Here is a 20,672-nt window from a genome sequence, read left to right on the forward strand (position 1 = left end):
TCACATAACTCTCTCACTCTCTGTTCCTGTCCCTCAGTCCACTCACCCTCCCAATTCCACTTCCTCCTATATATTCTATCTGTCCCCTTTTTGAGTATGGAGTTGCCAGATTTAGCAAATAAAAATCCATGATGCTCAGTTAAATTGAAATGTCAGATAAACAATAAATTTTCAGTATAAGTATATCTCATGCAATATTTGAGACATACTTGTACTAAAAATGCATTCATTGTTTACCTCGAATTCAAATTTAACTAGGCATTCTATATTTTATCTGTCAATGCTACCAATGGACCCTTTCAGTCTAAGTTTCTCAGATGCCTAAGGTAACACAAGAGGACAGAGATCAGCTCAGCCACAGTGGTTGAGCATCGACCTATGAACCAAGAGATCACGGTTCGATTCCTGGTCAGGGCATGTGCCCGGGTTGCGAGCTCGGTCCCAGATCAAGCAGGAGGCAGCTGATCAATGTTTCTCTCTCATCATTGATGTTTCTCTCTCTCTCTCTCTCTCTCTCTCTCTCTCTCTCTCGCTCTCTTCCTCTCTGAAATCAATAAGGATATAAAAAAAAAAAAAAAAAGGACAGAGATCAGGGAAGCCTGATGTGTAGATTGGGTTGTGGCTGATGGGCATGTGGGCAGCAGCTAGGAATAGGAGAGACAGTAAAGTGAGACCTAGTAAAGTGAGTATCGAGGTAGATTCCAGCAAAGCCAGAGGTTGAGGGAAAAGGGATGCTGGTGAGAGGTTGCTGAGAGAACTGTGGAACATGGGCTGGGTCAGGAAGTGAAGTAAGAGTAGGTAGGTGTGGTGGCTTTTATAATCTCTTCCACTCAGATAGAGTTTTACCACTTTACAAAAGTTGTTTTCATTGACTCTCACAGGAACCCTTCAAGAGAGCATGAGTATTAAAAGTCAAAGGTCTCACTTAAAAATGGGAAAACCTAAGACTCACCTAGGTCAGGCAAGTTCCTTTACTTAACCCAAGTTAATGGCCCTTCTGAGACTCAAATAAGGCCTTTTGACTGACCTTCACTCCTTTACCTTCTGAAAATGTGTTTTATGATCAAAGACATTAATGATAATAGTAAGAAGAAGCAACAGCAACTAACATTTATTGAGGACTCACCTTGTGTCAGACCTTGTTCTAAGTGCTTTGTATATTTAACCCACTTATTTCCTCCTCCTCCTCCTCCTCCTCCTCCTCCTCCTCCTCCTCCTCCTCCTTCTTCTTCTTCTTCTTCCTCTTCTGTTTGTTTTATTTTTTTAATCCTCACCCGAGGATATTTTCCCATTGATATTTTAGAGAGAGTGGAAGAGAGAGAAAAAGACAGAGTGAAACATCAATGTGAGAGAAACACATCAATTGGTTGCCTCCTGCATGCACCCTGATAGGGCCTGGCAGGGGAGGAGCCTGTAACGAAGGTATGTGCCCTTGACCAGAATGGAACCCAGGACCCTTTGGTTCTCAGGCCGACACTCTATCCACTGAGCCAAGTCAGCCAGGGCCAACTCACTTATTTCTCACAGTATTCTTTTGAGGCAGGTATTGTTATGATCCCTACTTAACTAGCACAGAGAAATTGAGCAAGTAGCTCAAGATAAGAATGAGAATCCAGATCTAGTCATTTCAGTTCAAGAACCCACGTACCTGATAGAGACTTGCTCCTTCACCAAACTTCGTCAGGGTCCTCTGCGTCCTCTTCCCAACTCAGCCTTAGCCTTGGTTCCTCCCATCCTCACTGAGTCCAATTGTAATAAGAATCTTGATAGGTCAATTTAGAGAGAATCCCCTACCCTTGATGAAGATCAAATTTCTCATCCCCAACCCTTGGTATCTCATCACCTTGTCCTATCTAAATTAAGCTTCCCATTAAATTGGTTTAGCAAGAATCCTCCTACACTTAACTTCTTCTCTTAACATGCTTCCATCCACTGACCTCCTCAGTGTGCTCACTGGCTGTAAATCCCCAGATGTCTTTGCTCTATTCAAAGTTGAGTCCCATCTCTCATCCCTATTGTAATAGTCTTAACACCTTTGCAATGGTCCTGAATTAAGTCCTCCTTACCATTTAACAAGCGTCAGAATAAACTTTTCTTTACCACACCTAGCCACTGGAATATGCTGCTTCTTCAGGTCAGAGAGTGGAAGGTGTGCAGAATTAGAGGTGTGGGGAAGGAAAGCAGAGTTAGCACGAAATGAGATAAGCTGGGTGACAGACCATCTCATTCTTCCCAGACTCCTCTGCCTTTTCATGCCTTAGCACAAGCTGTCACTGAAATGACCTTACTGCTATTCCCCATGCCTCCTGATCCCAAACTCCAATGCACCCTTCACCATCTATTCAGACATCACCAGGCAGGGGTGACCTCCACTTTCCTAGGTAGTGTTTAGAACTCCTTTCTCTGAGTTGCAGGCCTCTCAAGGCCTGTATTAGAGGACTGCATTGCCATCACTTACAAATCTGTCTCCCTTAATAGATTGTGTAGTCTTCCACATGAGGGTCATACCACCTTCAACCCTAAATTTAAGACTTTTGAAACACTGCCTAATTCTCAGTGCCTTCTACACCAGAAGCTTACTGTGAATTTCAAGGGACAGTTCTTGGTCTGCAGGAGGGCTTCCATGTTGTCATTTAAAACCCCAAGACTCCTGTCCAAGTTGTGTGCCTCAGCTGGTTTGAGCATCATCCAGTACACCAAAAGGTTGCGGGTTCTATTCCAGTCAAGGCACATGCAAGAAGCAACATCCATCTCTCTCTCTCTCTCTCTCTCTCTCTCTCTCTCTCTCTCTCTCTCTTTCTCTCTCTCTCTTTCTCTCTCTCTCTCTCTCTCTCTCTCTCTCTCTCTCTCTCTCTCAAAAGCACTAAAAACATATCCTCAGATGAAGATTAAAATATAAAAAAAAAAAAAACACAAGCTCCTTTCATCTTGTGGCTCCACCTTCCCTTGAGGTTCTCTGCATTCAACTGGAAGGGAACAAGGTCCTTCAGTTTTTGTACATGCCAGACTCAACACGCTGGATAGATCACTGTGCTGGTCCTTTGGTTATAAAGAGATGCATCAGGACTTCATTTTTGTCACTCTCCTGCAAATTATTGTCTAAGACCACAAATTCATGTTTGCTGGTTGGAAGTAGCAGTTTGGCTGTGGTCAATTTCCTTTTTTCCAGGCCACTCAGTGAGACTACATTTCCCAGTCTCCCCTTGCAGCGAGGTTGAGGCCATGTGAGTGAGTTGTGGCCAATGGAATGTGAGCAGAGCTGAAGAGTGCTACTTCCAACCAGGTTCATAAAAAGCTTCCATGTGCAATCCTTCATCCCCTTTCCTCATCTTCCAGTTGAATGCAGAGACCTTCAAGGGAGCTCTTCTGTTAACTTTTGCAATGGTGTCTTGTTAGCACTTTCCTGTCAACTTTTTCTGATTGTGTCAATTGGGGGAAGAGACCAATGTAGAAGTCGGTTTTTCAAGAGTTGCATCAAGTCCAACAGCACTTTTCCCCACAAAGACATGTCCTTCTCTTGCTTAAAGTAGCACTAACCGAACAGGAGATGGGTCCGGTGTGACTTCTCTACCCAGGGGCTAGTTCTAAATTTTACTCCAAATTGAGTGTATTTCTTTACGGAGTGTGTATTTCACAGGCTGTGAAACTACTGGCACTGGTTTAGCTAGCCTGGGCGGGGATGGGACTTTCTACCCACTATTTCAATTGAACCCGTGGGTGTGATAACTGAATCATCCCACAAAATAAAACAAGCCTGAATGTCTTTGGCCACAGCTAACAGCAATAAAGGGCAGGGTCCAGAAGCTTTATTTTCACAAGGTAAATTCTTGTCTATGACACCATCACACCCATCCCCCGCGCCTTCACCCTCCCCCTGCTTCCAACCCAACTTCAGTCTAGGAGGGGTTCCTTGTGTTTTATTCTCCAAAAACAATCCCTTGCAATGCTTAGCATTTGTGGGTGTAATTATCTCTTTCAGCTCCGGAAGGGACAGATCACCTTCATTACAGTATCCCAGATGCCTGGCAGTTAAGTGACCCATTGATATATGTATTGACGACCGGCTGACAGCCTTCTCCCTGGGATTAACTTAGGGGGGAAGTCAAAAAGAACATCGCCTTTAACTGAGCATCTATCTGAGTTCCATGCTGACTCTACCTTTTCTAGCTTTGTGACTCTGGGAAAGTCACCCAGACTTTCTGAGCTTCTATTTCCTCGTCTGCAAAGTAAGGATGATAATAATATTAACCTCCTCCTTCAGAGCACTTCCCAGGAGCAAATGTGATTATGGACTTCTAAGTGCTTAGTGCACATTAGCCAGAGTCAGTTACGTGGTGAACATTTTTAACGTTGATGCAATAAAAAAATTTTATGGTGGAAAATAAGATAAGTAACTTAAAAATGGAGGATATGATCATCTGTATCTTTGCCATGTGTAGTCCGTTTATTGAGGTAAAAAGGATATCCATAGCACGGAGGAACTTGTAGAAGTGGCAGCAAATAAACACATTTATTTTCTGCCTTACCTTGCCCAGACTATTTTTTTTAATATATTTTTATTGATTTCAGAGAGGAAAGGAGAGGGAGAGAGAGATAGAAACATTAATGATGAGAGAGAATCACTGATCGTCTGCCTCCTGCACACCCCCCACCTGGGATCGAGCCTGCAACCCAGGCATGTGCCCTTGACCAGAATCGAAACTGGGACCTTTCAGTCCGCAGGCCAACGCTCTATCCATTGAGCCAAACCAGCTAGGACCAGACTATTTTTTCAAAATGTCTTTTTATTGATCTCAGAGAAGAAAGGATAGAAAGATAGAAACATCAATGAGAGAGAATCATTGATCAGCTGCCTCCTGCACACCCCACACTGGGGATTGAGCCCACAACTCGAGCATGTATCCTGACTGGAATCAAACCATGACCTCCTGGTTCATAGGTCTACTCTCAACCATTGAGCCATGCTGGTGAGGGCTTGTCCAGACTATTTGACTGCAAGTTCCTTGAGATCCTGGATCCTGGATTATTCATCACTGAGTGCCAAACCCTAGGTCAGGGTTGGGCCTGGGCATATTCAAAATATATTTACTGAATGAATGACTACCTGACCTCAATGATCATCACATTTCCTCCAGCTGTTGCACCCACTCCTTCCTTCTGGGAATTAAGTTGCTTTACCTGTATCCAAATTCTGTCCATCTTCCAGCACTTTCTTATGAATCCACCCCTGAATTTTGTTTCCTCCTGGCATGGGATCATATCTAATTCTCTGGATTAGCCAAATGACACCCTAATTTCCAAGAGTACCTACAGGTTCTGACTCTTCAGGGATATGTTAAGGACACTCACCCAGGCAGAACTTGTAGGAAACTGACCCAATAAAAGAAGTTACCATCGGGTGGTGGCCAGGGGCTGCAAGGAAGGGAAATGGGGAATTGTTGTTTAATGGGTATAAAGTTTTCATTTTGCAAGATGAAAATGTACTGGAGATTGGTTGCATAAAATGTGAATATATTAAACACTACTGTGCCCTTAAAAATGGGTAAAACAGCTTTTCCACGTGCTCTCCCATCCCTTCAGTGCTGCTCCCCCTGCGCCGGGCTGACTCAGAGCTCCTGCTCCTGTAAGCCAATGCCTCTATCATCTCCTTCCAGCCGCCATCAAGATCATCTACCGGGACCTCATCAGTCCTGATGAGACGTTCTCCCATATCTGCCAGATCTGAGTCATCAGAGATAAGCTGTGCCTGAAGGTGGAGGAGATGGTCAGTAGATTAGAGGATAACACTGATGACGGTCATTGGTGGAAATTTCTCCACCGAAGGCCCCAAGGGCGAAGGTACTGAAAGCTCAGTCATCACAAGTATTGATATTGTCATGAACCATCATTTGCAGGAAACCAGCTTCACAAAAGCCAACAGGAAGCACATCAAAGATGACACGAAACCAAACAAAGGGAAACGTGAAGAATGTGAAGAAGCCACGCCAGCCAGGGCTGCATGTTTCACTTTAGCTGCTGGATATTTCCACGTAGGCATCCCAATAATGTCACCTAAATAAAATAGCACTTCTGCCCTAGCCAGTTGCTCAGTGGTTAGAGCATCAGCCTGTGGACTGAAGGGTCTCAGGTTTGATTCCAGTCAAGGGTACTTACCTCAGTTGCAGACTTGATCCCCAACTCAGTAGGGGCATGTGCAGGAGGCAACCAATCCATGTGCCTCTGTCACATCAATGTTTCTCTCTCTGTGTCTCTCCCCCTCCCTTCCACTCTCTCTAAAAATCAATGGCCAAAATATACTTGGGTGCGGAATAACAAAATGAAATAGCACTTCTGCAAACACTGGTTTTACTCTTAAAGTTTCCACATTAATCCTAATAATATTGTTCTGCCAAAATCTTGGATTACGGTGACTTTAGGTCTGAGATTATCTAGGTAGGCAAATCTTCTCCTTACTGTTTTCCTTTTTCATAGTTTTCTTAACCTAATATTGGACATTTATTTTTCCCAATGAACTGTATGATTATTTTGTTCAATTCCAAGGGAAAAAAAACACACACCTTTTCATTCTGGTGGAAACTGCATGAAATCAATTTTAAGAGAATTGACTTTTTTGTGATATAAGATTTCCCTTCCAAAAATATGGAAGGCCTTTGCTATTGAAATCTTTGTGTTTTAACAAGATAGCAAGAGATTTCCCCCTATACTTTATGTTATTTTTTGTTATAATTATTCCTAAATAATTTATAGTTTTTGTCACAATTGAACATGGAAAAATATGTTCTTGCTTTTATTTTTAGTTGGCTTTTATTAGAACAGGAAAAAAGCTATGGGTTTCTGTATACTTACCTAACATCCATCCACCGTATCACATTCTCTTAAGATAATATTTGCTATTGGTGTTTGGTAGTCTTTTGCATAGTTAAATAATTTGCTTCTATATTTAGAATTTTTATTAGGAATGAATAACTGCTGAATTTTAGTGCCATTTGGTTTATCAATGTAATGGCTTATGTTAATGTTGAACCACTCTTACAGTTTTGAAATAAACCTTGCTTATTATTTTTAATTGTTTTGATATAATGAAGGTTTCTATAAGCTAATATTTTGTTTATAATTTTACTCTCTAAATCTTAAGTGAAATTAATTTACAATTATAATTGTAATTAAAAAGTATAAATCATCTGAACAATTTTTTCTTTTTTTGCATTAAAATTATATCGGCTTGAAAACATGAATTTAAAAGATTTTTCTATGGCTTGGAGTAGCTAAACCCGCATTTCTAACCAGCTCCCAGGTGATGCTGACGCTGCTAGTCTGTGGACACACTGTGAGTAGCAGGGGTTTAAATAACATTGGGAACATGAGACCTTCAGAGGTAAACTAAAATTCAGCTCTGATCCGTTTGGCCCTAGGGCAGTGGTCGGCAAACCACGGCTCGCGAGACACATGCGGCTCTTTGGCCCCTTGAGTGTGGCTCTTCTACAAAATATCACGTGCGGGAGCGCACGTACAGTGCGAAGTTGACTTCAAACTTTAAGTAAAGTTTATTAAGTTAATTTTAGGGAACGTTGTGGAGTGAAAGAAGATGTAGTGTCGAGGACTGAGAAAGGTATGTTGAGATGGTTTGGACATACAGAGAGGATGAACGAAAGGAGATAGAGGAAACAAGTGTACAAGACGAGTGTGGATGGGAGAGTTGGAAGGGGTCGACCTCAGCGAACGTACCTCAATCAGATTGAGGACATTTTTAGCAAAGGTCAGCTTAGGAGTACCCTAATTAAATTAATAACAATGCACCTACCTATATAGTTTAAGCTTAAAAAATTTGGCTCTCAAAGGAAATTTGAATCGTTGTACTGTTGATATTTGGCTCTGTTGACTAATGAGTTTGCCGACCACTGGCCTAGGGTCTTTTCATTATTAACATCCCATCGTCTTCATTGGTCTATTCATGTTTCCCATCTCTTCTTGGGTCTGTTTTAATAGTTTGTAATTTGCCAGAAAAGCATGCCTGTCCTGTAGGTTTTCGTATTCATTGCTGTAGGGTTGCCTATAGTGAGTCTCTTAAATCTTTTAATTTCTTGTGTGACTGGGGTTATGACTCTTTTCTCATTCCTAATCTATCTTTTCCCTCTTCAACCTCGCAAATCATTTATCTATTTTATATAGATATATAGTTTATTAATCTTCTCAGTAAACTTTTGGAGTTATTTTTATAGGTTTTGATCATTTATTCGTCTTACTATTTTTGTCCTTTCTGTTATTTTTTCTATGTTATTACTTTCAACTTTTACCTTTATTGATTTCAATTTCCTGATTTCTTTTTTAAAGTGTTTTGCAATGACTATTTAGTTCCTTTATTTTTTGGTTTTACTTTTAAAGTGTGAGTGTGTTTTAGAGCTCTAAATGTCCCTCTTAGTACTGCTTTAGAATCCCATAGGTCTCAATAGAAAGTAGTTTCCTTTTCTTTGGTTTCTAGAGCATTATAGTTCCCTTTTACTGCCTCTTTGATCCAAGATTAGAAATTGGTTTCTTAATTTGTAACTATTTGTGGGGTTTAGGTCACCTTTAATCATGATTTATAATTTTTTATTTTCATGAAAAAATATTTTCTTTATTTGTAGGTTATAAGAAGCCCTTATATGTATACTATATCAAGTTACTTCATTATGTTATTCAGTTCCACTGAATAATGTTTTGACTGGTATAACATTGTATTATTTTGTAGGTCTGAAAGATTTCCCCCCAGTTTTATTGACATACAGCAGTGTATCAATTTAAAGTGTACAGCACAATGAATGATTTTTTTTTAAAACTGGTAATACTGGCTAATTATGAGAAAGGTATTTTGACATCTATCATTATAATTCAATATATATAAATTGTTGTTGTTAATCCTCACCCAAGGATATTTTCCATTGCTTTTTAGAGAGTGAAAGGGAGGGAAGAAGGGAAGAGAGAAACATCGATGTGAGAGAGACCATGTTGATTGTTTGCCTCCCGCATATGCCTGACCAGGGCTGGGATCGAACCTGCAACCTGTGTATGTAGCCTGACTGGGAATCAAACCTGAGACCTTTTGGTGTACAGGACGACACTCCAACCAACTGAGCCACACTGGCCAGGGCTAGGCTAGTAATTTTTTTTTTTTTTTTTAGGCTAGTAATTTAATCTGCCTCAGTTTTCCGACCTACCTTATGAAAATCACAAGTATAAAAAGTTAGAATAATAGTAAGCAAATATGGGCACTACCTACAGTTACTACTTTCTCTTGCCCCAGGATCTGGGAGGACAAGCCTGGAGCTCTTGGCAAACGCCACAGGGCAGGTGAAGACTGAGAAGGAACAACCTCAACATGAAGGAGAGCGAAGCCAAGAGGAGACACCTGGGCCCTGATCACAGGGCTGATCCCTGGAGCAAACGGGCCCTAAAGCTGGTTGCACCCAGGATTTTTCAGACATTAGGCAATAAAACCCTTTTTTGCTTAATATTGACTTGAGTCAGAAAGAGTCTTGAATGATATGCAATGTTAAGCAATGTCCCGGGCTAGAAATGTGGGAACCGTTTCAATTCTTCCCTCTCACTCACTGTCAACAGCCTCTGTGGCAAGCTGCAATTCTGCTTCCTCAATTTCTTTTTACTTCTCTAACTCAGGGGAGAAAAAAGAAAACCAACATCTGCTGAGTACTGGTCATATACTGGTCGACTGCGCTAGGACCCGTTCACTTCTTAATCTTGACAACAATCCTCTGAGGAACCTGAAGTGACTTCTCAGGCCAAGGTCCCACAGTGAGCCAGCGGCAATTCCAACTCCAGAGTCCACACTGTGTTGATAAACACTTGCCGAGGGTGGTGATAGATGGTGACTAGACTCATTGGGGTGATCACTTAGTAATGTGTGTAAGTGTCTAATCCCGGTCCCGACACCAAGAGCAAATGTGATATTGTAAGTCAACTGCAATTAAAAATAAATAAATAAAGGTTCACTCAATGAGGGGCAAAACCAAAAACAACACAACAAAAAACATTTGTGAAATTAATAACCTCAGGAAGGATTCCTACAGAACTTGTTCCAGGAGGCACCCCACTGGGCACAAGCTGAGGGCTACTTGGTCCTTTTTGAAAAGGGCAATGACCCTAAAGCATTCCGGTCTGTGTCACACCTACCTGTCCCGGCCACTTTTCTCTGGTCATCAACCACGAAAGCTCCCCCTTTCTCAGCCCCAAAGCTTGCTGAGCCTGTTTGCAAAGAGAGGAGTAACACTAGGTAAGTTGTGGCCACGTCCTATCCTTTAATCATATAAAGACAAACAAATGACCTGGCGATTTCCTCAGCATGAATTCACACACACATGGGCACGCATGCCTGGGCCCATGATGCATCCGCCCATCTTTCCTCTCAAAAACGGAGTCCTCTCTGAACAGTCCTGTAAAAGTACTTCCTCCGCCATTGCTGGGGCCCTCACATTGTACATGAGGAAGCGTACGGCTTGCTCTACAGGTGCCCCCTTTCTGTTCCTCAAATCTGCTGAGCTCAGGCTGAGACTTCGGCCCTCTCCTGGGAAGCTCCTGCCAGCCCTCCGCACACTGCCAGCGCCTGCTCCTCCTCTGGGTCTCTGCTTTAAGGACACCCTTCCTGCCCACCCTGCCTAAGGTCAGCACCTCTTATTCAGAATCTCAGGCCCTTCCTTGATGGTTTTCTTTGCAACCCTGAGAACAACGTGCAACTATTTTATTTGCTTGTATGTTTACTTGGGTTTTGTTTGTGTTTGTATGTGTTTTTCTCTGTCTTTCTCCTTTATGAGAAGGAAACTGAATGGGCATCTTGAGAGCAGGAAACCTGTTTGTTTCTGCTGTATCCCCAGTAGTTCACAGAGGCTTGAGTGTAGCAAGTGCTCAATGTGTATAGAATGTCTCAAAAATATGTATACATGCACTGTGAATCATTATAAAGGTCATGATTATTCAAATACCTTTCATTTTCAAAACTGAATTATCAGCTAGTAAAGTATGTGTACATTTTGGGGGGCACCCTGTATTTGTTTAATGAATGAAAAAAGAAACAGACATTAGAACATAGGACTTGGAGGGATGATTGTACCCCATCACAGATGACCTGGTGGGCCCCTTTCAAACTGCTTGATTGGTATAAATGGGTAAAATCCCCAAAACTTGAATCCTTCTCCTTTCCATACAATTCAGTTGATCCCTGAATTACTTCTACATTCTTTTCCTATTCTTGTGTGGCTGTCTTAGACCATGACTCTAAAGACATTTAATGTTATCTCATGTGATCCTGAACTCTTTCTTATGCCTTTGTCTGGCTTGGCCCCAACTTTGAAGTCATGCTCGTGAAAAAGCCCTACACTTCTTCCAAGGGCTCAGTGTCCAGCTGTGGAGCAAGGCAAGTGAGAGGTCCTGTGGAGAAGAGGGGGACACAGGGGACTATGGAAGAACAAAGAAACAGAGCCTCGTCCTGAGGAAGAGCAGGGATGACAGGGGAGTGTTGAAACAACTCTCTATTGCACATCTTCCATGGATCCAGGTTCTCTCTCCTATTATCTCAATTAATGCTCACCACAGTCCTGTGGTGTTGATGATTTTATCACTATTTTGTTATTAAGAGCACAGTCAGGCACAACATAATGATGTTTCAGTCAAGGGCCCACTGCATAAACCACAGTGATCCCATAAGATTATAATAGAACTGGACACTTTTTTTTTTCACTGTGGATATTTTTCCTATTGATTTTTAGAGAGAGTGGAAGGGAGAGGTGGGGGCAGGGGGAGAGAGAGAGATTGATGTGAGAGACACATGGATTGGTTACCTTCTGCATGCACCCCAACTGGGGCCAGGGATCAAACCTGCAACCCAGGTACATGCCCTTGACCGGGAAGCGAACCTGTGACCCTTCGGTGCACAGGATGATGCTCTATCCACTGACATTTTCTTTATTTATATACATATATTTTTATTGATTTCAGAGGGGAAGGGAAAGGGACAGAGAGCTAGAAACATCAGTGATGAGAGAGAATCATTGATTGGCTGCCTCCTGCACGCTCCCCACTGGGGTTCGAGCCTGCAATCTGGGCATATGTCCTGACCGGGAATCAAACCGGTGACCTCTTGGTTCCTGCGTCAATGCTCAACTGCTGAGCTACACCCAACTGGGCAAAAGTGATCATTTTCTATGGCCTAGACTCTAGGCCCTAGAGACACATTAGCTGTGGTAAATTCACATTGCAACACCCTACAGTTGCCTACAGTGTTCGTTACAGTCACACGCTGTGCAGGTTTGTAGCCCAGGATCAATAGGCTCTACCAGAGAGCCCCGGGCTCAGTGGGCTGTACCCCTAGGCTTGTGTATGTGCACTCTGTGATGTTGGCACAATGAAGGAATCGCCTAGTGATGCATTTCTCAGAAGCTATCCCCATTGTTAAGCAGCACATGAGTGTAACAGAAAACCATGAACTTCTGCGATACATAGGCTTGGTGGCACATTATTAATCTCCTTTAATGGCCAGATCTCAGCTTTGGGGCTAAGAAATGGGTAGATTTAGTGGCTGATGACCAATTCCCAGAGAAAAGTGGCCAGGACGGGTAGGTGTGACTCTTGACACAGACCACATTATCCACTATAGCAGTGATGGCGAACCTTTTGAGCTCGGCGTGTCAGCATTTTGAAAAACCCTAACTTAACTCTGGTGCCGTGTCACATATCGAAATTTTTTGATATTTGCAACCATAGTAAAACAAAGATTTATATTTTTGATATTTATCTTATATATTTAAATGCCATTTAACAAAGAAAAATCAACCAAAAAAATGAGTTCAAGTGTCACCTCTGACACACGTGTCATAGGTTCGCCATCACTGTACTACAGGGTCCTTGGGCCAGTTACTTAAGTTTCCTCATCTTTATTCTGGGGATGATAACTAGAGTTCCTATGAATATCAAGTGGTGAAGATGTATCTTGATATATTCACAAAATAAAATGATTTTGTGCTTGGCACATAATAGGCACACAATAAACCACAGCTTTTCAAAATGAAGACATTTGCCCAAGATCCTCATAGTGTGGCCTAGAATTTGATGACCTCTTGCTCCAGGAGATCCCAAGCGTATTTTCTATACAGGCTGCACTTGCCACATGTGAGCTCTTCCAGGACAGGGACGATGCTGCCTACCTCCTTGGTCTAGTGACCTATACAAACTAGTGAGTGGTTATTTCTCACACACTAGTCTCTTGAAATAAGACAGCATTATGCAAAAATTGAGTGATCTGCTGCATGGTATGTGTGAATGTTAGTAGACTAGGCAAATACCCCTTTGAGATAAGCACCCAGGATCCCTTTCCACTACCTTCCACCTCCAGGAACAACACCCTCTGCACACATGTCTAACCAGGAAGAAGATAAAACAAAGTTTCAGTGATGTGAGTCATTCGAATTTTATGTTCAAACACATGAAAGAAAATACAACTCATTAGAGTCACACTGAGGAACGAAGGACATTTTAACTTCAGCTAAACGAACACATTGTTTTGTCCACAACCAGAAACAAAGTTTTTATATACAGTAGTTCATGACTACGTGCCTATCTAATGATCCATTAAGTGATTCATTCCCTCTCCATCCCTCTGCCCATTTCCTAAGAACTGCCATTTCCTATTTCTCTGTTAAATCCATTCTTTCCTTTCCATCCCTGCCTGGCCCTCTTCATCCTGCACTCTCTATGGCAGTGATGGTGAACCTATGACATGTGTATCAGAGGTGACACTTGAACTCATTTTTTTGGTTGATTTTTCTTTGTTAAATGGCATTTAAATATATAAAATAAATATCAAAAATATAAGTCTTTGTTTTACTATGGTTGCAAATATCAAAAAATTTCTATATGTGACACGGCACCAGAGTTAAGTTAGAGTTTTTCAAAATGCTGACACGCCGAGCTCAAAAGGTTCGCCATCACTGCTCTATGGAGTTACCCCTGGAGGGAGCTCCCTGATGTCAGTCTGGCCTTTTAGAATTCAGGCTCCACACTGGCACCAGACAGGTGGCTCCAAAATGCTAGTGGCCATGTCCCTGCTCTTCCCCCAACTCTTCAATATCTTCCCTTGTTCACCCCATCAGCTTTGAACAAAAGCCCCAGTAACCTGGCAAGAGGAAGTTTGGATATCTCTTTAGCATTGTTGAGACTTAACTAAGACTAGCTGCCCAGTTCTTACTTTAAAACATGTTTCAAGTCTTGGCCAGTATTCTCCGTGGCTAGAGCGTCAGCCCATGCACCAAAGAGTTGCAGGTTCAATCCCTAGCCCCAGTCTGGGTGTGCGTGGAAGGAAGGCAACCAATTGTTGTGTCTCTCTCACATTAATGTTTCTCTCTCTCTCTCTCTCTCTCTCTCTCTCTCTCTCTCTCTCTCCACCCCCCCCCCTCCCTCCCTCCCTTTCACTCTCTCTAAAAATCAATGGAAAAAATATCCTCTGGTGAGGATTAACAAAAAACAAACAACAAAAAGGCATGTTTCGCCCTAACCGGTTTGGCTCAGTGGATAAAGCGTCGGCCTGCGGACTCAAGGGTCCCAGGTTTGATTCCAGTCAAGGGCGTGTACCTTGGTTGCGGGCACATCCTCAGTGGGAGGTGTGCAGGAGGCAGCTGATCGATGTTTCTCTCTCATTGATGTTTCTAACTCTCTATCGCTCTCCCTTCCTCTCTGTAAAAAATCAATAAAATTATTTTTAAAAAAAGGCATGTTTCAAGAACCTTAAATACCTTATGAAGTAAATGAATTATAGAAATCCTAAATATATATACAGGCTTTGGACCCTCATAAAATGTGTTCTTGCCCAATCCTGAATAAATTTTGCTGTCTTTGGGAGAGATGTTATCAGCCAAAGGTCACATAAAATAAATGCAATTAGACAAAATGCAGCGTCAACATTCTTAAATACAGAAGCATTGGCCCCATTTAGGCAATAAAAACAATTTTGGCAAGATTCCTTTCCTGCAGGCCCACCTCTTAACTTTCTCCACCCCTAACTCCACCCTTGGTGATTATAACCCCAGGCTGAAGCAACAGAGCAGTTAGTTCAGTGTTCCTCAGCCTCCCAGTGATTGACCTGGCTGCTGTTCTCTACAGTTAACCTTTGTGTGGTAAGTATTTTTGCAATACAGGTTGCCTTTTCCATTTTGCAAATCTTTTGTCTTTTCTCCTATCCTCTTTGAAAAGAAAAAAAAATTAATAAATAAAAAAATATAGAATAAAATCTTACCACGTAACTAGCATAAGCTAAGGGAGAATTGAATAGTAGGAGTAAACTCTAGGGTAATCTTAAAAACCCACATGTCTGCACCATGCAGGTGTCTTTTAAATTCAGTTTGGCAGTAGTGATTCTTAAGTCAGTGAATATCGTGACTTTTTCTTTAAAATGTGCCACTAGAAGACCCTTTCTTTAAGAAAAACAAAAAATGTTTTTAATCATTCAAGAAGAAATCATTGTATCACCATTAAGACTGGAGTGTTTAAACAGAATATTCTAAATTCCTTCTAGGAAGTTTCTCTCTCTCTTTTTTTTTTTTCATTTTTGTTGTTTTTTATTTATCGTTATTGTTGAAAGTATTACAGATGTCCCCTTTCCCTCCCCATTGATCCACTCCCACCCCATCCCTAGGCCTTCACCCCACTATTGTCTGTGTCCATGTGTTATGCCTATCTGCATGTAAGTTCTTTGGTTGATCTCTTCTCTTCCCTCAGTCCCTTCCCTCTGAGAATCCTCAGTCTGTTCATGCTTCCATGTCTCTGGATCTATTTTGTTTGTCAGATTATTTTGTTCATTAGATTCCATATATAAGTGAGATCATATGATACTTGTCTTTCTCTGACTGGCTTCTCTCTTATTTTGTAATGGGTTTCAAGATTTGCTGTTGGAATTGGTTTTGCTGAGGGAGGGGCACGATTTCTGTTTCAGTCATTTCAAGGTTTATTACTGTTTTATTGTCAGAAGTTAATTCTAAATGTCTTTGTTTTTATATAACAAAAACAATGTTTTGAAATCATCCCGATCTGGCCACGTATTATCTTTCCTGGTGTGTAGCCTGTTATCATCGGCAGTATTCCCAAGGCAGATATCAGCGCTTTCACTGTTGAGGGAATAATTAGCTTTTCTCACTTGCAAGGTTTAAAGAAAGGAGGGGAAGAAGCTTTGTTTTTCTCCTTTTAACTTCCAGGTCCCTACAGCAAACACATTTGATAAAGATGGTACATAAAAGGGAGGTGGGTGAGAGGTGGTATCCCTGATGTCTTGGATGTCTAGTCTAGTGACTCCAAAATTGTGTTATGGGACTTACAGTTGCTTTATTCATACACTTGTTAATTCTTTGGGTTGGTTTTTTTTAACACCTATTGAGCAGGCACTGTGTTAGGATAGATGAATGACCAGCACCCTTTGGAGCTCAGAAGCAAGGGACCTGAAAACAGCTGACCGTTCATTATAACCAGGACCAGACTGGAACCTTTAGAGGCCTTACTAGTACATGCATGTGGGTGCTACTGGCCCACATCTCTCCATAAATAAATAAGGCCAATACCACTGTGCTTATCTCTCTCAAGGATTACATTTATTTGGAGAGGGATACTAAATATCTGTCCAAAGTTTTCTCTCCTTCATTTTGCTTTCTTGTGCCAGCTTTAACAGTGCCCAAAGGCTGTGCTCAGTTTACCTCCTGAGAGGTGACCAACCCTAAGAGCACTTGAATGTGTTAACGAAATGCAGAGGAAACCATGGTTGGCCTTCAGTTTCATTGAAAAGTTAGCACTTAAACGGTGCATTGAAACTCACTTGGGCTTTACTTGGGGGAGTGAAAATGGAGACAAATGTGTGTGAATTTACTGGCTGCCCCTCTTACTGCATAGACCCTGTTCTGGAAAAATACATCTGGAAGCTTTGGGGGAAAAGAAATATTTTATAAGCAAGTGTTTGTAAAGGCTGCCGCCTTTTTCCTGAATTAAATTGGCCATCTTTTAAGTGTTTTCTGGCCATTCTTAGAAAAAAAAGTATTTTCATTGATGTTTTGAGATTCATCTATACCAACTAGAGCACTCACCAATGGTTTTGTTATCTTCTTATAAAATATTAGATGGTATTTGTTAAGTTAAAGATTACAGACACTACTCAAATGCAATATTCTGGAAGATTCAATCATTGATTTTATGGTTACAGACCAGCACTATCTTAACCCTCTTTACTCAATCATGAGTACAATTTGGGGGACGTGAGTAGAGGAGATTCTCCCCCCCCCCGCCCCCCCCACACACACAATAAAACAAACTTTAAAATCATTTAACAAACTTGACTGCTTATTAAAAATAATAATAATAAAAATCAAGCCCCTTTGAGATGTTTTGTACCAAAATAGAGGCAGCCATTAGCTGTATTGAATCACCAGGTAAGTGCTCTTCATCCCGCATAATTCAAAGGCCAGGCACTTCCCATTCAAATTTGAGTTACAGAAAGATTTAAAATATGGTGATGTACTTCATAGGTCTTCTGGTTCTTTTAGCCAAGATATTATATCTGAGACATCTGTAGGACTGCTATGCTGTGGATACAACCTGCTACTAGATATGCTAAGCATGGGGTAGAGCCAAGCCCTCTGCAAGTTCAGGAGTTGGTGATACTTTTTGGGGTCCCTCTCTGTTGAGCTCCTGTTGGAGACAAAGAGTTTCAAGAAAGATATGAAGAGAGAAACAGAATAAGGACAAGACTTGAGTCTGGGGTTATAAATAATTGCATAAATGAGCAATCTGATTTTAATTGAGGGTTTTCAGGATACTTGCATATAAATTGGGACTTCTAAGGTAACTCAAAATATTCATTCACTCAACCAATAGTATTTTAACTTTTAATTATACAAATAGAAATAAATTGTAGGATGAGCTAGAAGAATGCAAATTAAACTTTCTTAGAAAAAAATACTCTCTTTTACGCCAACTCAAGAGTCATGGTAGGGGTATCAACTAATCAGATAATAATTCTAAGCTAAAGCACAATGATTGGGTACACTACTTTTTTAGAGAGATGAGTACTTGCATCCCAATCTAACAAACAGCAAGAGAAGCAGCCTTCTCTGCACTGTAGGAGAAATGGTTTTTCTGCCACATTTGGGAGTATCCTCATGAAAATACGGTCCCGCACACAAACTAAATGGAAGGACGTACATCAAAGTGTCAATAGTGGTTTGGTTTGTACGGTGGGTTTACTAGAGATTTTTTCTTCTGACATTTTTGTGATTTTTTTTTTTTAGATTGTCTTCATTAACCATGTTATTTTGACTAAATTTTTAAAGTTATACATGTTTGGGGTGAAATTATTTTTGTATAAAAGACTTAAGCTCCCCATCTTCAATACTCAAATCCTCATTTTAGATAGACTTCCTTCAATACAGTGATTCTCTATCCTCCTTGCACCCTGGAATCTCCAGGGAAGCATTAAAAATGTTAATTCCAAGGCCACTAATCCCCTCCAACCAGACCAATGGATCAGAATCCCAATGGAGCCAAGTGGTTGGTATTTTTCAAAGGTGAACTCATTACATTATGTAAGGTTCCATATTGTAATTCTTTTACCTCTGCTAACCAGAAAGTTACATTTCTTAAAATTAGACTCCACTGGGCTTCACTGGATTCCTTTGTTGTCACAGTGGGTGGGGTTTATTAACACCTGATATGAAAGGTTTCGGGCTCTGCGGTGTGGAACCTTCGGACTTTGATCAGTCTCATGTAATTCATAAGTGCCTGCACAAAATGTACTGCTTAACAACACACTATCAGCTTGTTCTAAATGGATCACGTAATATCAACTGTAGCCTGTGTTGGCTAATTTATTTTTCTAAATTTTCCCACTGGTCACCTGCTCATGAGGTTTTAGAACTGGTTTCTGAGGAAAACAAAGGCTTTCCTACAGGTATGCCTTTAGCTGGTCTCCACGTTGAATTAGGACAGCCATTAATTCGCTCACCTCCATGCTACTAGGGTGGCCTTCTGTGTTGTCCTGGTTGCATCTTTTAATTGTTATAACAATGCATTTGCCTTATGTGCCTTTTCTTCTGCCTACCTGCTCCTGTGAATAATAAGCAGCCCTAGTTGGGAATCTGAACTCAGGTTCTTGCCAAAGACTTCTAATTCAGCCTCACTGCTGTCCAATTCTTATCAAACCCCGGCTGGTGAAAACATTATTCATGGAGGATTGTCAAAGAACATGCATCCAAGTGTTTCTCTTAATTGCATCGACTTATCTTGTGCTTGATTTAACCTCATGCTGTTTTTGTACAGTTACATGCTGTATAGGTTTTTGGCCTAGGAGCAGTAGGCCATGCTGTGGGGCGCAGGTGTACAGTAGGCTGTCTCACTAGGTTTGTGTAAGTGCACTCTGTGATGTTCAATGAACCTCCTAATGATGCATTTCTCAGAATGTATCCCCATCATTAAGCAGCACATGACTGTACAGCTTCCTGTAGCTTTCTCAGTAACCTGGAAGAAGGAAGGTAAGATACTGCCATTGCCATTTAGAGAAAAGGCACAGAAGTAGCCACATATCATTGCTATGGTTAGAGCCCGTGTCCTAACCCCAAGCTCAGTAGGCTTTCCACCACATCATAAAAATAATGAGCAAGTTCGGAGGAGGGAGAGAGGCAAATCCAACTTGGAGGATTAGAAATGGCTTCATGGAGAAGGCGGCATTTGAGATGAGATGTGAACAGGTAAAGAGGGAAACAGGAGGGAAGAACTCACAGCAGAAACAGTATAGAGTGGTGAGGAATCTGGTCTGACCAATAATAAAAAAATGGTAATCAAAGGACTGAAAAAACAGAAGCCAAGCCTAGAGGGTTTGGGTGTGAAAGTGTAGTCTTTCCTGAGAACCACAGGTGCCTGACACCAGATCAGCACATCCTATATAATAAAAGCCCAATATGCTAAGTGTCTGACCGTTCGTTCAACCATTCGGCCAGTTGCTATGATGTGCACTGACCACCAGCGGGTAGACACTCCAACTAGTAGGTTAGCTTGCTGCTGGGGTCCGGCCGATTGGGACTACATGAGACAGGGCGGACACTCCCTAGAGCACTCCTGCAGTCCCCCCCTCCACCCAGTTGGCCAACTTTCTGCGTCCCTCCTCAGTCCCGATTGTGCACCAGTGGGGGTCCCTTGGCCTGACCTTCACCCTCTCAAAATCCAGGACCCCTCGGGGGATGTCAGAGAACTGGTTCCAGCCAAGGGACCCCACCAGTGTATGAATTCATGCACCGGGCCTCTAGTTATAAGATAAAAGTAGAGAAGCCTAATGAATTAGATCACCAGAGAGATTAGCAATAGTAGAATGGCAATGGTGAGATGGAAGGACCCAATTTATCATGTGTTTATCTCCACCTTTACCCCTCATTAAACATTTTAGTGAACCAAGTACCCTTTACTTTCTTGATAAAAGGAGGGTTATTGGACTTTCCTGTGTCAGAAAAATTCTCAGTCTTGCAGTATCAAAAACACAAATACTACTGAGAGAGCTTCTCATGTAAGCATTATCAAGAATGAGCACAATTGGTTACATGAGGGGAAATGTTTTAGGAGTACCATTTTGTTTATAGAAATCATTTCACTTAAATTAGAAAATGCCA

General features: G+C 41.5%; 1 protein-coding gene and 1 long non-coding RNA gene across 3 annotated transcripts in view; one reads left to right on the top strand and one right to left on the bottom strand.

Annotated features, from left to right (window-relative positions):
• The window catches only part of PLAC8 (placenta associated 8), a 146,596-nt gene that overhangs the window by 105,645 nt on the left and 20,279 nt on the right, over nucleotides 1-20,672 (top strand). Inside the window, exon 1 of one of the 2 annotated variants that reach the window (XM_059667211.1) lies at nucleotides 15,016-15,155. The exons of the other annotated variant lie outside the window; for it this stretch is intronic. The gene's annotated coding sequence lies outside the window, so the exon portion shown is untranslated. Of the gene's footprint in view, nucleotides 1-15,015; nucleotides 15,156-20,672 lie in introns of those variants that run through there. 2 annotated transcript variants of the gene reach the window in all.
• LOC132217149 (uncharacterized) overlaps nucleotides 5,648-20,672 on the bottom strand; it is a 28,551-nt gene continuing 13,526 nt past the window's right edge. The window contains exons 2-3 of the long non-coding RNA XR_009448863.1: nucleotides 10,168-10,239; nucleotides 5,648-5,746 (exon numbers count right to left, since the gene is read on the bottom strand). This is a non-coding gene — a long non-coding RNA (uncharacterized LOC132217149). The remainder of the gene's footprint in view (nucleotides 5,747-10,167; nucleotides 10,240-20,672) is intronic.

The sequence above is a fragment of the Myotis daubentonii genome, chromosome 1 (assembly GCF_963259705.1).
Source record: "Myotis daubentonii chromosome 1, mMyoDau2.1, whole genome shotgun sequence".
In the NCBI taxonomy this organism is placed as follows: domain Eukaryota; kingdom Metazoa; phylum Chordata; class Mammalia; order Chiroptera; family Vespertilionidae; genus Myotis; species Myotis daubentonii.